A 17,632-nucleotide genomic window follows, 5' to 3' on the forward strand; every position below is an offset into this window, starting at 1 on the left:
GGCTGAGCTCTTTGTTGTTTCAGCTATGGCAACTAGGCTTTGGACCTAGTTAGTATAATGGAAGGCTAACTAGGGTCCAAAGTGTCCATTCTAGTTGAATTTTGGATTCGATCTTAATGGAACCAATCCAGGATCTGACCCAGCCCAACCTTTCTTTTTTTTAAGGACCCAACGTCTCTCTCTAAACCCCTTTCATGATCTGTATATCACTCTCCCTCCACTGACTCCATTGTTATTTCACTATCCATCTCTTTTCCTCCTTTGTTGACCTCCATTATTAGAGGGCATCTCTCCTCCCATCCATCTTTTTCTCTGTGGAGCTGAGTGGTGGAGTCGCGAAAGACGTTGCAGTGGTAGAGTTATGAAGGATATCATTGCTGCAAGGAGAATCATCAAGGAAGGAACAACTCAGGGTAGACCGTCCCTCCTCTTGATTCTTCTCCTAATTCGTTCATTTGTTTTTCTCCATTATTATCCCTTTTGGGTTTCTTGTTGTGGGGTGTCCTCGAGGTGGAGGATGAGTTGTGGCATAAGTGTTGTTGCAAAGGGATGAATATTAATTCTCGTGTGGCCTTATTCTTGTCGGATTGCATTCTAAGGTAGGAGCTTGATCTCCCTTTCCGCAATAGTGGCATGCATAGGCAAGAACTAGGTCTTTGATGTATGCATTTGATGTGAAATCGTGAAAGGTATATCATGTTGATTTCTTTTTGTGTACTTGCATGAAACATGTGAGGAAGCTCATGATTGAGCCATTGTTTTTTTGAAATTCGAATCTTGAAATGTTTCAGAAATTACACTACAAGAAATCTATGGATTAGCGACGGCCACAATCCGTTGCTAATCCATTGCCAATCCCTCACTGTAGAGTTTAGCGACAGATTAACGACGGAGTAGCGATGGCTAACTTTCATCACAAATTTCTAGTCGCTAATTAGCGACAACATATATGTCGCTACTTTTGTCGCTAAATTATGACAAAGTAGCGAATGCTATGATTCGTCGCAAGGCCGTCGTTAATCTGTAGAGATTTGGATTTGCGACAAATATGAATCTGTCGCTAATTCTGTCAACAGAATTGCGATGGATTAAAATCCATCGCACAACATCAGCCGAGTCAGTTTTGCGATGGCTAAATATCCGTCCCTGATCCGTCGCTAAATTAGAGGGAGATACCAATTAGCGACGGATAAAATCTCTGGCCAAAAATTAAAAAACAAATTACAAAATTTATTTAAAATATAAATATCGAGAAAAAAATTCTCGTGATACAATTTATATATCCTGTGAATAAAAAATAAAGTACACATAAAAAATACATATACAAAGCAACTACAAACAATTTATCGATCCACTATAATCCTCGCCAAGTTCTAATTATTTATAAGTGAACATTTACAAATAGTTTCTTTTGAAACAACAAGAAGGTATAATGAATTCAACACATGAATCTAATCATCGCCAAGATTCTGTGCATCATCTTCTTCATTGTCTCGATCTGCCCCTTCAACTTCTTTACGCTGATTATCTCCAGCATCCTACAAGAAAAAAAAAAGGTTAGTATTGATAAACAAAATATAATAAAATAAATTATATGCAATGTACCTAAGCTAAGGCAATCAAAGTAACATGAGTGAATTACACATAGTCTACTTAGCAATAAAGTGAAGGATATTGACAGAATTTATAGGTGCTCTAAGACTGACAAAAAAAATTCATAATGATTCAATCATGCAAATATGTGTTCTAAGGTTGTCAAAAAACTCTCATAGTGATTCAATCATACATATATGTGTTCTAAGGTAGTGAAAAAACTTTCATAGTGATGGAATCATGCTTATATGTGTTCTAATGTAGTAAAAAAACTTTAATAGTGATAAAATCATGCATATATGGTTATAAGGCAGGCAAAAATTTTCATAGTGATGAAATCATGCTCATATGTGATGAAATCATACATATACTAGCTTGAAATCTAATGATATGAAACAAATGACATGAAACTTTCATACCTAACAGGCACCTGCAAACGAAGCTTCCCTGTCACAAAAAAACCCGCACAACTCATTACGGACAACGTTGGAAATTGCTTCATGTAAATAGTGGCGCATTGTGTCCTTAACAAGTTGGCGGACACCATCCCAAGAATTAGGCTGGTCAGTCGGATGCTTGGAGCTGATGTTGGCGGGAAAACTCTAAGAGTCGTGATTGGAGGAGGCAATGATTGGTGAGGTGTTCATATTACTTTCAAACCCAAACACACGAACCTTTTTGGGTTCACCTGTTGCAGTCACCCATGTTGCAAGATCAAAAGCGGATGCTGAGTGGAGTCATCGTCATATCGCTCTACCATTTGTTGCTCGTATGACTCATATAAAGTAATGATTACAGTGTGAATTAATAATTAAGAATTACAATGTTTATTAATACAATAAATACATACCGTTGTCGTTCTCACCTTCTCTGATATGAACTCTCTCGTGGTCTTACGTTTATGTGTTTCAACAAACACATCATTGTATGACACAATGTCTCTCTTTTCTGTTTCCCGTGAAGTTAAATGATAAAAAAATTATTTAATAGGTATGCAACAATACTGTTATATGGCAAATATATTATCACATGTTCCATAACATCAAAAAATGTTGGCAAAAATATCTTTTCTAGCTAACAAATAGTAGTAACGATAGAATCTTTGAGATTCTTTACCTCAGATACTATGGCTTTCAATGCACATAATGTTCTAAAAAATCTACTCAACTCAAATAATACCCCTCATATAGGTTTGTCTAACATATACAATTGTTGCAATATAGGAGTGAGAGGGAAGTAGCGAAGCGACTTGTATGACACTTCTTTTAACCTCGTGCTACCATTGTCTTGTGTCTTTGGCTTGAACTGAGGATGCCCACATGATGGACATGATCTGCCATTTTTCTGATCTTTGAAATACAACATGCAGTGATTTGGACAAGCATCTATCTTTTGATACCCCATAACTAAAGCGTTGACCATAACCTTCGCACGATAGAAATTTTGTGACAATTTCTCATCTTTGGGCAACATACTCTTCACAATAGAGCATAGATGGTCAAAACATGATTGACTCAAATTAAACTCGGACTTCAGATTCAGTATTTGAAGAATTGCAGACAAGATAGTGTGACTCTCGCAACCATTCTAAAGTGGTTCATCAGCATCTCTAAGTAAATCATAAAATCTACTAGCTACATCGTTTGTTGCTTCTTCCTCTACCCCAGTTGGTACATCACTAGGACCCATAGCAGAACCCAGTTCTGGTCCTGCGGCATCAAATATCAAATTCACATATGGATTATCGTGCATCATATCCACCCATGCATCAAAATTGTTCTTAAATTCTTCACCATGAAATGTTTAATTCTGATAATCACTCACAAAACCCTTCATGTATAGGTGATGTCTAACGCCATGAGGTTCTACAAATCGATTGTTCTTACACATCGCGCAGGGGCACCTAATCTGACATGTGGGATCCACTGCATTGACATTTGCCATTGCAAATTCAATAAAATTGTCAACACTATCCATATATTTAAGTGATACCTCATTGTTAACTATCCTCCGATACATCTATTCACGGTTTGCAGTTATTTTATTCTATGATGTTACAGATATTATTCTAACCAGTTAAACGAGAATCATCAGAATGCTATAATGAAGAAAATATCAAATTTATCATGCATTTGTGGTAGATGTAATGATTTGATATATATTACACACACACACACACACACACACACACACATATATATATATATATATATATATATATATATATATATATATATATAATGTCATTCAATTACAAGAACTATGATGCATGCTTTGATAACTTAATATTTTCATGTGCAAAACCATTCATTTGAAACATGTTTGAAGCATTGATAACTTATCATTCATTTTCATGTGCAAACTCATTCATAACACAATACATTCATTTGAAGCATGTTTTTATGATACAATTTCACATGGAAGTCATAATCAAATTGAAAGTAACTTCATGCATGCATGGATACAATCACATCAAACATTGCAATACATTCAAATCATTCATATCAAAATAATATCAAATATGTAATCGCAGCAAACACACTCCAATATTCCGCTAACTACTACCATGACTAACATGGAATTCGAACTCCAAAAATAAGAACACTTCTATTTTCATACATTAAAATCATGCTCAGCATGATCTTCGAACTTCATCAAAGCAGTCCTAGATATCCACAACTAAGTGAGTGCGTGAACAGAAAAGTGTTGCATCCAAGAAATTAAATAACATGTGATGCACATGCATCACTTACTCACCACGAGTATTTACCCGATTTGCATTGCTTTTGTCACTTACTTACCACGGGTCACGGGGAAGAAGCGGGATCTATTGCGGAATCTGTAGGAGACACTGTGTTAAAATAAAGTTTATTACCCGATGACAAGGATGGTGACGCTCCTATCAAAAATGAGCCCAGATAGGGAGACACAACCCTCTGTTGAAAGTGAGATAGGCAGGGACGCTGCCCCTGCCGGTAGTAAGGTCACGGCAGGGAGCGAAACCTCATGCCGAAACATTCACAGGAGGCAAGGGGTGGGACCCCCCCAAAGGGAAGTATCAGGAGGCAAAATTTCTTGGCTGAAGGATCCGCCCCCTGCCAGGAAAACAGACAAGGGGCATGGGGGCTTCGCCCCATGTCAAAATTATCGAGGACAGGGGGTGAAGCCACCCCCTGCCAGGAAAAACAAAAAGGCAGAGGGCTTCACCCCCTGTAGATCATTCTCCGGCAGCAGGGCGGAGCCCCACTGCAGGAGAAGTCAAGAGGACAGGGGGGCCCTGTCAGCATTTGAAAGGACAGGGGTGAAGCCCCCTGTTCTGCCAAAGATCGAGGCAAGGGGAGGGCCTGGCAGAGGCGATCGGGGCCTCTGCCAGCCCCTGCCGACTACAAAGGGGTGGGGAGGGCCCAACAGAGGCTGTCAGACCTCTACTGACCCTCCAGCAACCATTGGGAGAAGGGGGATGCTCCAACATAAGGGAAAAGGGGAGGGTTACCTACAGGCAGACTGGGGTCATCGGCCCTCCGACAACCAGAGGGGGAGCAACGAGAGAGGGAACAAAAGAGGAGGTCGTCAGACGGGGCTCACCGAAAAAACAAAGGGGGAGAAACGAGAGAGAGATCATGAGAGGGAACGAGAAGGAAACAAGAAAGGAGGTCGTCGGTCGGTGAACGAGCATCGGGAGGTCGACGGGCGACAGGGGGTCAATGGGCGGCAAGCGACAGATGAAACAGAATGGGAAAGGGGCTCATATTAGGGATTTATGGGGGAAATTATCAACAGAACAATTTCGTCACTACTTCGTCGCTACTTGGCAACAGAGTAGCGACAGAAAATTTTTGCCGATGATTCGTCGCTAAAGTGCGATGAAACATGAGACATAATTTTTTTGTCGCTGCTCCATCGCCAAGTAGCGACTGAAGTTTTTCATCATTAATTACGCAAATGTTAGCGACAGATAATTTTCTCTAGCTAATCCGTCTCAAATTGGCGATGGATTATTTCTGTCGCAAACGTCTGTCGCTAATTAATGTTTTTCTTGTAGTGTTATGAATTGTGATGTGCTCGTTTGTATGCTAAAATAATTTATTTCATATGAATATGCATGCTAAAAAATGTTATTTTTGTATGCTATACATGTTAAATGATGACATGGGTGTTTTGTCAGCTTGTTATGAAAGATTTTTGTGTGAAAGGTTTGCCAAAAAAATGGATTTCTGAGCATTGTTGAGGGTTTTTGAGAACCCAGGAGTCGTCCCCTAAAGGAGGAGCATTCAGTTCGAAGCTCAGGTGAACATAGGAGTGGACCCCTATATATTCAGGTGGTTTAAGGCAGTTTGAGTGGCAACTCTTGCGTTTGAAGAGTCGACACCTTGTTGTTCTATAGTCGAGTGTCAACTCTTGCTTTTGAAGAGTCGACACCTTGTTGTTTTGTGGCCCGAGTGTCAACTCTTATTTTTTAAGAGTCGACACCTTGTTGTGTTGTTTATGTTTCTATGACTTGAGTGTTGACACCATGTTGTTCTGTGGCCTGAGTGTCGACTCTTGCTTTTAAAGAGTCGACACCTTGTTGTTTTGTGGCCCGAGTGTCGATTCTTTCTTTTGAAGAGTCGACACCTTGTTGTGTTGTTTATGTTTCTGAAGCCCGAGTGTCGACTCTTGCTTTTGAAGAGTCAATACCTTGTTGTTTTATGAGTGTGTTTGTTATACAAACCCAAGAGGGTCAACCCCTAAGTTTCAAGGATCGATTCATGTTAGGTTCTATGTTGATCCATGACCCATAATAGTCGACCCCTAGTTCCAGGAGTTGACTGTTGCCGAGTCTTGGGCTGATCCTAAAGTGTCTGGGTCGATCCTTGCTGAACACGAAACAATCCTTACACTGTGTGAATGGATTTTTGGTGTTTTAAAGAGTATTTCTCCCATGTTTTGATCAAGTTTTAATGAAATAGATCTTGGGTTTTCAATTGTAAATCTATGAACACATGATTTTAGAAAATCACCAAAACTCGTGTTGTTGGAAATGATTTCGGTTATCTTGGAAGCTAGGATTTCTGAATAATTTGAAAATGTTTTTCTATACTATAGAAGGCTTTTGAAAATACTCTCTAAAACCTAGCATACTTACATATTTTTTGCTTTTAAGACAACCTTTATATTTTTGAAAAAATTGCCAAGTTTGCCTACTTATAACAATTTTTCTGAACCTAGAAAACTTGCAAATTTATGTAAGCTTTTAGTTTTTTGTATTCTTCATTGTTTAAATGTGATTTTATTCTGAAAATGCATATGTATTTTTGGTTAGAAGTAAGTTGTTGTAAATTTTTGAATGATTACATTATAAAGAGATTTTGTTGGGTGCATCGACTGTTATGGTGTTGTTTTGAAAGTTACTCGTTGCTGTGAAATGCAGGAGTAGACTCCTGTTACTTCACTAGGTGTTGGTCAAATCTAAGGGTCGACTCCCATTCTTGTGAGTCGACCCTTGGCAGTCTTGAGGGTTGACCCCCTAAGTTAACAGAGTCGACCATGGAATCATGTAAATCGACTCTTCTAGAACATAACACCTTCTGTTCAGAAAGAGTTGACCCTTGTGATCAGAGAGTCAACTCTTTCTGAACCAAATGGTATTTTGTTTAGAAAGAGTCGACCCTTTTAATGTTGGAGTCGACCCTTGCTAAATAGAACATATTTCTATTCAGGAAGAGTTGACCCCTGAGTTGACAGAGTCAACTCTTTTGCACCAGATTTCATGATTTTGGTATTTCGAAACTGGATGAAGGTCGCTTAGCCTAGGTAATGCATGGATTAACACTAGATCAGGTTAAGTAACCTGTGTGTGATGTGATTTAGGGTTGTATGCATCAGTTGAGTTTGATAGTTCAAAGAGAGATTTAACTCACCTTGAGTTGTAGATTCAATGCTCATACCTAAATGTGTGATTTTTATTTTGCTTAAGCATGCTACATATTTCTTGTATGGCTAAGTTGATATTCAGTTGTATTGTGAACATGCTTAGTGGAAAAGAACATATATATATATATATATATATATATATATATATATATATATATATATAAACATGTATGTGATTGAGTTAGATCATTATGCATGCATTTAGTTATTATGAAGTGATGATGATATATACATCTCCATCAATTTCAAAAGTATGGAGAAATTGATGGAGATGTAAATCATAAGATAAAGGTTGGGTGGATGAAATGGAAGAGTGCAACTGGAGTGTTGTGCGATCGTAGAATGCCATTGTGGTTGAAGAGAAAGTTTTATAGGATGACTATTAGGCCCGCTTTACTATATGGTACGTAATGTTGGGCTGCCAAGAGACATCATATTCAAAAAATGAGTGTAGCTGAGATGCATATGCTGAGATGGATGTGTGGAAATACAATAAAATATAAGATTCGAGACAAGGAGATACGTAAGAAGGTAGGTGTTTCACCCATTGAAAATAAGATGAGAGAGAATCGTTTACGGTGGTTTGGACATATTCGGCGAAGGCCTAATGATGCTCCAGTTAGAAGGATGGAGAAATGGGAAAATATATTAGTTAAAAGAGGTCGGGGTAGGCCTAGGAAGACATGGATGGAGGTGATAGGAAAGGATATGAATGCTTTGAACCTCACCGAGGACATGGCATTGGATAGAAATGATTGGAGGAGAAGGATTCATGTGGAAGACCCAGAATGATTTTCTTTTTTGGTTCATATCGCCGACCCCAATTGTTTTGGGATGAAGGCGTAGTTGTTGTTGTTGTTGTTGTTGTTGTTGTTGTAGTAAACTGGTGCTAAATTATGTTATATCATTAGTTAGTGTGATTAAGTTCATATGTTGAGATGATTAGAGATACGTAGGTCTATGGAGACTACATATAAGTTTTGGGGTTTTGTAAAAGATTAATTTTATGAATTTATCTCTTGTAAATAAATTAGACCTTAAGAGATGAGATCTGCTTATGTGTGAGCTTACTATAACACAGTAAGGCTAAGGTAATCATGATGCTATTTAGGGCACGATAGTGAACCCAATTGTGCAACTGTGAGTTGGCATCTTAAATAAATTTTCTCATAAGTTAAAAATTAATGTAACTTGTTGGGGCAAGACCATGTGTACCTAAGGGGTACTATGATAACTAAATTTATAATGCATATTTAAATATGAAACAAGTTACATAAAATTTGAAAGTCATGCCCTGAAAGATGGGTAATCTATTAATGGACTCAACTTGTTGAGTGAGTTAACATTAACCCCGTGGATGTTGTGTTGAAGGCGGTTGCAGTTTCTGGTAGGTCTCACCTTGGTCACTGAGGGTGGATCAGTCCCCAACTACAACGGCTTAGGGGATGAGGACACTTTTTTTGTTTGAGATCCTGGCTACGTATGCTAGCAGTAGTGCATTAGATTTTTTCAAGGGAAGGAACAACTTGACAAATGGTTTTGGGATGTTGGTACTAGCGAAATTCAGATTTTGCTTGGGGGATAATAATAAAATATGAAATTACACTTCCAAGTAGACTATTGGGCCTAGAGTGGCCCGAGCAATGGTGCCCGTGAGAAGAAGATTATAAGAAATGAAATAGTAATTTAATGCATCATATAGAGAGCAAAAGAATAAGATAAATGAAAGATCAATAAAATATGTTTATGCATTGCATGTATGGGTTCAATCTCTTGGTTAGAGGTTAAGTCGAGTCTTTCTCGCAGGGAGTCAGGAGTCTAGACTTGTGTTGAGCTACAGACTTAGTTGGAGTCCGATTGAGCTAGTGACCTATCTATGTCCGCTATTGCGCGATGGGTGGTCGTGTTTATACTGAGACATATGGTCAGTCTCACCCCTACTTCTTTCTTCTTTTTTCAGGTACTTATGGGAAAGCGTGCATCGAGGATGATAGATGCTAAGGACTCGATCACCCCTTGAGCTGATTCTGAGCTCTTCTATTTATGGGACCACAAATATTTTTTGTATTGTTTTGTATATTGGGTCAATTATGTATTAAGGCCCTTGTTTCTTTTTATATTGTCTCCCCATGAATGGTGCATTCTTTTTGTAAACAGTATTGATTGTCTACCATGTTTTTGTTTTGGTGAACATTTCATTTAGAAAAGATGGATTTTGTGAATAGACTGTATTTCATTAAACTTTTGCATGAAACTTGGAATATTCAATAAATGAAATGATTTTGTATTATCCGTTGTGCGAAGAACTATCTTGCTTTCTTTTCTATCTTATTGGTTTTAAAAAGAAAACTTTTCAAATAATATTCCTTTCATTGTGTTTTGAAATAGCTAAATCTTTTTAGATATATTTCAAAAAAAAGTGGCTCAGGTTTTTTAGAGCGTTACACTACGGGCCTCACAGAGCAGAGCGTGTGCTCCACAGAGAATCCCCCACTATGATGAAGAAAACCTTTCAACCCCCAGCTTAAGTCAGTTGATAGTATGATGTAGTAAAGTTTTTTAACCAAGAGGAATCATTGTTGCTCGACATGCACTCGTCGAACTCCTCACAAGAGTACGAGGTTGGGCAGTAACGTGGGCAACAAGAACATGCCTCATGCATGCTCGAGATGCCCATGAAGAATTTGTATACTTGTGAGCACCCTTGTGCACTCTGATATGTTGCTCACGAGATATAGGGATTGCCTACTCCGGATCTCACGGTGGTGCACCAATGCAAGTCAATATGAAAGTCTCCTATATAGGTATTATGGATCCTGACCCTCCGCCAATAGGAGGTACCCTAATATCCCTTGAAAACACACATTTTTTATTCTCAATAGAGTTCACAAGTGTATACTTTGCGTTTCTCTGAAACAACTGCACCAGGGTCTTTCCCACATATGAATGAGACAACGAGATTTCGGTCTTGGCTTGATAATTTTCAATGTTCGTGGAGATACACGACCCCAAAGTTTGGGGGCGATCATATAGGCACCGACATGGCACATCCAGATGAAATAGCTCTTTTTTGTGTTCTAACTTCATGGATATGTTTCTCACATATAATTTGGAGGGAGAATACTCTATTGTGGCATATAAATTACGCATGAATGTCCTTCATTTGTGAGCTTAAAGTTGAGACGGGTCACGGGTGGCATAGCAGCCCCGAATCATGGCACATGGCCGTGGCTGGCTGGAGAAACTCCCGTGTCATGGAGTATGAAGCTTAGCAAATGAAAAATGATGTGCGCACTAAAGCTTGTTTGTTGAGCTGCTTACGAGCGATATTGTGTTGCATCGTGCTGCCACCGCATGCCATAGTAAAGACATGAGCTTTCCACTTAGCAACGCATATGTCACCATAAGCCTCACCGTAATGCACACATGTGCGCCACTTTCGGTCGGTGACGAATAAAGTTCGGCACACAAGGGCACTCCTGCATTCGTGTTTCAATTAATAATAGTAAACTAATCATTAACTTAAGTTTAATACTAATCAATGTTGCCAGTATCTCTTTTGGATCTGAATCTATTTTCAAAACAATTCAAATAATCCTTCGAATGAACTGAATCAGCCATTTCTGTTTTTTATTAAAAAACATTAAACATTGAAAACTATTAAAATATTAAAAATCGGATGAGGGCTCTTTTGTGCAATCATATTGCACCCATTCGGACTCTTTTGTTGTTGTCATCAATATGCTCAGTGTAGGTTCCTTTAGCTATCATTTTGTCAAAGTAGAAGTATATTTTTGAGATATTTGGTCTAGGAATAAAAAAAAAAAGAAAAAGAAAAGAAAAGAGGACATTCCCAGTATGTCACGTGGTATCGGCCATTTGTTATAATGTTTGAGGAATTAGGAGCAGTAACGTATTCCTTCTTCAAGTGTTAAATATTCGATGGTCAATGACCACATGATATTGAGATTGGAATGTTAACTTTATACGTTTTATCCTCTACTGTACTTGATGAGGTTTATCTGCAAAGTAGCATCTGAACCTGTGCATTGCACCTTAAGCTCACGGGCTTCTTTGACAATGAGGGGTTGTTCGGATGATGCATCCTGTGCCAAAATGCTGTGCCATGATCCATAAGAGATGCCCCCAATTGCCAACGGCTTCAAAATGGCATCATTCAGTTGAAGATATGTCACGATTCACAAGGACATGGGGGTGTCAACGGGCCTGGCTTACCCGGACCCGACCCAAACCAAACCCTATAAGGTCCGGGTATGGTGATAAATAAGAAGTCCTGATGAAGACCCGGGTCCGGACTCGAAAGTCCGAGTAATACATGGACCTGGGTATAGTTTGTGAAATTTTATACCAGACCTGGACGTGACGCAAGTTCCAATTAAGACCCACAATTTTTCAATGTAAAAATGATAAAAAAATATGGCTTTACAGGGTATGGTCCGGTTTTGGTTCATGTAGTTCTTATCGGGTCTGAGTATCATTTTTCTTATAGTGAACCTGATTAGACCTGGGTCCGGACACGATAGCTTACCCAAAAATCTGGTACAAGTCAGGTTCTACCTGGGTCCGAACCAAACCCGACCTGTTACACCCCTACATGGACACCAACACAAACTATCACCTCTATGTCATGAAGACACGTGTACGACCCGGCACGTGACTGAGTTTGGCATGCTAGTTTGAAATTTTTGTAGAAATTAGAGGATGAGACGATATGGATTTTTTTATTTCTTAATCAACAAAACTATTTTTAATATTTTAATATATAAAATTATCTGCTATTGAAATACTATTACAAAGTATAAAAACTTATTAAAAGCAGTGTCCATGCATGTCAAAATCGTGTCAGTGTGTTCAACTTGTGTGATCCATGACACGTGCTTTCAATATTGTGCTACTATGACAGCCTAATCGGAGTTCGTGAAGCGATTTCACTTTGAGGGTGGCACAAAGTTTTTATTATTTTATTTATTAAAATATAATTTATTATTAAAGTATTATGAAAATATTTAAAATAATGAATTATTGACCATATATGTCAGGAACGTGCCACATCTCGTCATTGTGCCATGCTTTTGTCCTTGGACACGAGCTGAAATAGAAGTGCCCTCGTTGCATATAGGCAAACAGTATTGGAATTGGTAATTCAAGGGTTTTACCGTAAGCTTCTTCCTACATTGGGAAGTTGGCTTCGGAAGCTGGAAACTCCGGAGAAGCTTTGGAAAACCTGTTTCTGAAATATGAGAAACTCGATTTCTTTTTAACGGGATGCTTATTTCCTCCTCGTTTCCGAAATCGATTCCTTTGCGCTTCCTTCCCTCTCGCTTCTTGTCAATTCCCAATCGCTTTCTCCTAACTTGTTATGTTTTTCATATTAAAAAATAATTCTTTTATAAAAGGCTTACAAGTTATCTTTTTATGAGTTTTATACTTGTATTCTTTTTCATTAAATAATATCACTGCTTCTCTTTTACACAACTAGGAATATAAAATTATAGAACTTGATTTTTAAGTGCGAAAAGGTAAAGACAGCACGTTGGCAGTGTTCAAGCCGAGCCTGGACTGTTCAAGCTTAGTCATATGACATGTGAACCATGTTCGAACTGGGCTTGAGCTCGAACCAAGTTTGAACTATCTCGGCCTTGAGCTCGAACCAAGTTTGAACTATCTTGTTCAAGCTCGGCCTTGACTCGAGCTGCAGCATTTTGATTTGAAAATTAATGTTTTGAAACGTTTCGAATCAGATGCCTTCCGAATATATTGTGATAAGACTTTGGTAGTTGAATTTTTTAGAAATACGTAAATTATAGACAAAATTTCAAAATGGCACGTAATGTTTGGCATAATTCAAAAAAACCTAAAATTTGAATTTTTTTTAAAAAAATCCACCGGACTTTTGCTTACTTAGATAAAGAACAATTCTTTTAAATGAATTGCAGTTTTACTGCTAAACAATCTTGGTTAATATGTTATCGTTTTACCCTCAACGATTAGGATGTACCCCTTGGTCATGTATTTCCAACTTTTGTCTGCAAGGCTTATTATGAATAATTAGGTGGGTTTAATTTGATTATATTCCTCAAGTTTTCATTTTTATCGTTTAAAAAAAAATCAGTCATATTTAGATTTCACTGTAAAATTAATGCCCAAACTTGAAGGATTTTTTTTATTAATTTTAACAAAATCTAGGTGCACTTTTGAAAAATTTCAAAACATAGGTGTCTTTTTTAATTGTACTGAAAGTTTAGGCGCAAATTTGAGAATCGCCCTAACTTATATGTATAAAAGTACTGAGTAATGGGTCCGTGCTAAACCCATTTGGTGCGTGCTAAATGAGTTTTTCAGCTTCTCCTGTGCTTTTTATGCAGGTCCGGCCCTATAAATGTGTTGGGCATGATCGATTTACTAAGAATCTATCACGGACTGCACCTTGGCAACCCTTTCCTTAGTAGAACTGTTGAGATCCTCCCTGCCCATCCAGAAGTATACTCAGCTTTGGCCTTGCGATAAGGAATGCCCTCCATGGGTTTTGAACTCGTGACATCCTGTCAACTTGGTGATATTCACAAGACGCCCCTAGCTACCACATGAGCAGGGCCTATGTAGGCAAGTACCAACAGAACTAAGTATCAACGTTCAAAGAGTTCTCAGAACACAAGCAAAGATTTGAACATTTGAGTGAGAAATAAATTTGGGAATCCAACCTAATAAAATAACAAAATAATCAACTTATATTTCCAACAAATGATGTGTTAGGAGTGGGTCACCTGCAAAAAAATACCAATCCTTTTAGACCAATTTTGTCTTGTCAACTATGAATCACATGTTTGCAAACATGCCAAATCTTTCTCATCTAGTAAACAATTGCATATCTGCTGAGAAAGTATTTTGTAGGTTTGCAAACGTGTCCTGAAGTCATGCTTGGAAGCGAGAAAAAAAATCTTACTGAAATATGAAAATTAATCCCAAGCAAGAGAAAATTTTCACACAGAAATATTATAATACTTTCCTATGTAGTTTTCTGGAGAAATTTCTCTTAAACAATCTTCACACCTATACGATTTTATTCAGCCACATATATTTAATGAGAAATTTCTAGTTATATATACAGGTGGTAGCTGCCTACCAGGCTTTCAAAAGATTTTTTCTATTTTTTCTATAATATGTGATCTAGGTGCTTGATTTTATAGGAATTGACTCTTGAATAGTTCGAATTCGATACACAGTTAGGTTTTTACAAGTTTTAAAAATCAATGGTCTACAATTTTTAAAAATATTCAATGCTTAAAAAAAAAAATTATCAAAAAACATGATCCAAGTATCAATTCTTAGCAAATTGATCATTCTTCCGTATGGTCAGATTATAGGAATCAACTCTTGAATCGTTCGATTCGGACACGCGATTAGGTTTTTATAAGATTTAAAAATCAATGGTCTACAATTTTCAAAAATATTTAATGCTTAAAAATAAAAAATTTTATCAAAAAGTATAGTCCGCATATCAATTCCTAGCAAATCAATCATTCGGAACACATATGCATGGTCAAATTTGCGAAAAACAACCTGAAAACAGCTATTTAGTGGCAGTAGGCTCAAAAAGTGGTAGGATATATATAATGTGAATTTACAAATGGTTCTTTGGATCTCCAACATAAGAAGAAAATAAATCAAAATAATACATGAAGAATCAATCTCTATCATTTTCAATTCCAATTAATTATAATAACAACTGTGTGTCTATTTAAAGTAAACCCTCAACAAAAGATAGCTTATATATATATATATATATATACATATATATAGAGAGAGAGAAAGAGAGAGAGAGAAAGCGATAGCTGCTAACCACTTCAAAACATCTCCTCAAGTTACAATAGTTGCTTGCCCACTCACATCACAGCCTTTTGTGATTTATTTTTAAACCCACTAACGACTGCAATGAATTTTAAACTCTTTCTCTCTCTAGAGCATAAACGTCATTGACTTGTAAACACACCTTTCATTTACAAACACTATTCATGATTCAACAAAGGGTGCCTGATGCATGGCATTTTCCATAAATGCTCCAACGATGCGTCCATATAAAAGTAGTTTTCCCAGCAGGCTCAACCATTATGAACCAGGCCCCTGCAAAACAGTTGCTTTTACAGAGCCAATGATTTTGCTTCCGTACTTCTCAATCAGACAGTTTATTTCCAGATGCAGATCATCAAACTAAGATTAAAAATGGGTATTATTATCGTGTTGGGCCACTAAAAGTAGATAAACTGTGATTACATTATGCTCCAAATGCACAATGGCCGGTTGTACCATACAAATTTCTTGGGAGGAAGACGTGCCAAAAATGTTTCTAGTTCTTCCGGGCTCCACTGCCCCCAACTTCCAATTTTTTAGCCCAAAGTGCTTTAACAAAAGGGCAGGTCATAATTAAAGAATAACAAATGCCAATTAAGAAAGAAGATTCAAATCTAGCTCATCATTAAGGATAGCAGTGGACCAGGGGAACAAGGTCTCTCTAACTTTGCTCCGCCTCTAAATTTTGCCCTCCATGTTTTGATTTGAACCTCCATCGTCGGTTCATTTTCTGTTTCATGTCCTCTATCCCCGAACCAAACCCGGCAAAGAGGGGCCCTGTTTCTTAGGACCTTTTGATGTTGCAGCCTTTAGCCTTTAATCGTTAGAGGAAGGAGAGGAAAGAAATGGAAGCTCTCGTGGCTCGTTAGAGGAAGGAGAGAAAGGAGATGTTGGGTTGGGTACCGGGTCCGCCCATGATGTGCGAGATCCAAACCCGGCCCACCATTTGAGAAAGGGGCGGTTTGATAACCGCCCATTATCCCCTCTTCTAGGGATTCCTGATATGCATAAAGAATAGAGAAGGGGAAAGATACAGATAGAGAGAAAGACAGTAAAAAAAAAAATCTGACAGTCTCTGTGAGATACACAAAGACACAAAGGTTGGGCCTTTGTATGCTTAAGAGAAAGAGAAAGCACGGTGTACGTTGGTACACAGTGGGTGACCTTGCATTGTGTCTTTGAGAGAGAGAGAGAGACCTCAATAGAGAAATTTGTGCACAATGTAAAAGAAAAATACAGAGAAGAAGAAGACAGTGAATCTGTCTTTGTGGTGAATCAATGTAGTGAGCACTTGGATCGTAGATCTGTCATTCTCTCCAAGTGAGGGAGCGCATCCATTGAGCAAAAGCAAACATAGACGATCCCCTCACACTTCCGCTTCGACAAGATAAAGGTATGTATCGAATCCTTCATTGGTATCAGAGCTTCGTTTATTGATGTTATTTTTTGCTTGTAGATGCATCCCCATATCCACCATTATGCGTTCATGGTGGACGCACGTTGTGGGGCCACTATCAAGCCTACCTGAAAAACCTAGTACAGCAGGTCCAACCTTGGACCCATGTATGATGTGGCAAGGCTGCATAATGGGACCTCCTTCAGGCAGGCCACTGCAGCCGCAAGCCCAGCGACTAGGTCACAGACCTGGGCTACAACCAGGTGGGCTACTGCGGCGCAGGCCCGGCCCCGGGCCAGATCCTGCGGCAGAGGCCGCAGACCTAGCCCCGATCATGCGGCACAGGCCGCATGTAGGCCAAGACCCAACCCTGCGGTGCAGGCCGGCCCTGTGGCATAGGTCGTAGGCCCAGACCCGGCCCTGCAGCACAGGCCGCATGCCTAGCTCCTGGAATTGCGGCATAGGCCGCAGGCCTGGCCCCCGATCATGGGCTAGGGTATTGCGACTGGGCTGAACAAATATATATTTTTTTTTTAGACGGACTCTGGCATGGCCAGGGTCCATGTGGGTTGAGGCCAATGGCTAGTGGCTGGAGCTGTAAACTCCCTTGGTTAAGCCATTACTAGGTCGGGGATACTCGGATCCGTATAACTTTATATTTTTTTCTCTGAATTTGAATGCATGTGATATAATCATATTGATTATATAAGGAGATTGAAGTATTTACTCTATGTGTTGATATCTTATTTATACAGTCATAATACAACTTAGATAAATATAATTGTCGTAGGAAAAGTAGGAGATGATTGTGAATGTAGTGAGCTTTCGATTCCACACCCTGAGGGAAATTATATCTTATTT

Source organism: Nuphar pumila, chromosome 13 (assembly GCF_984573655.1).
Source record: "Nuphar pumila chromosome 13, dmNupPumi1.hap1.1, whole genome shotgun sequence".
NCBI classification, from domain to species: Eukaryota; Viridiplantae; Streptophyta; class Magnoliopsida; order Nymphaeales; family Nymphaeaceae; genus Nuphar; species Nuphar pumila.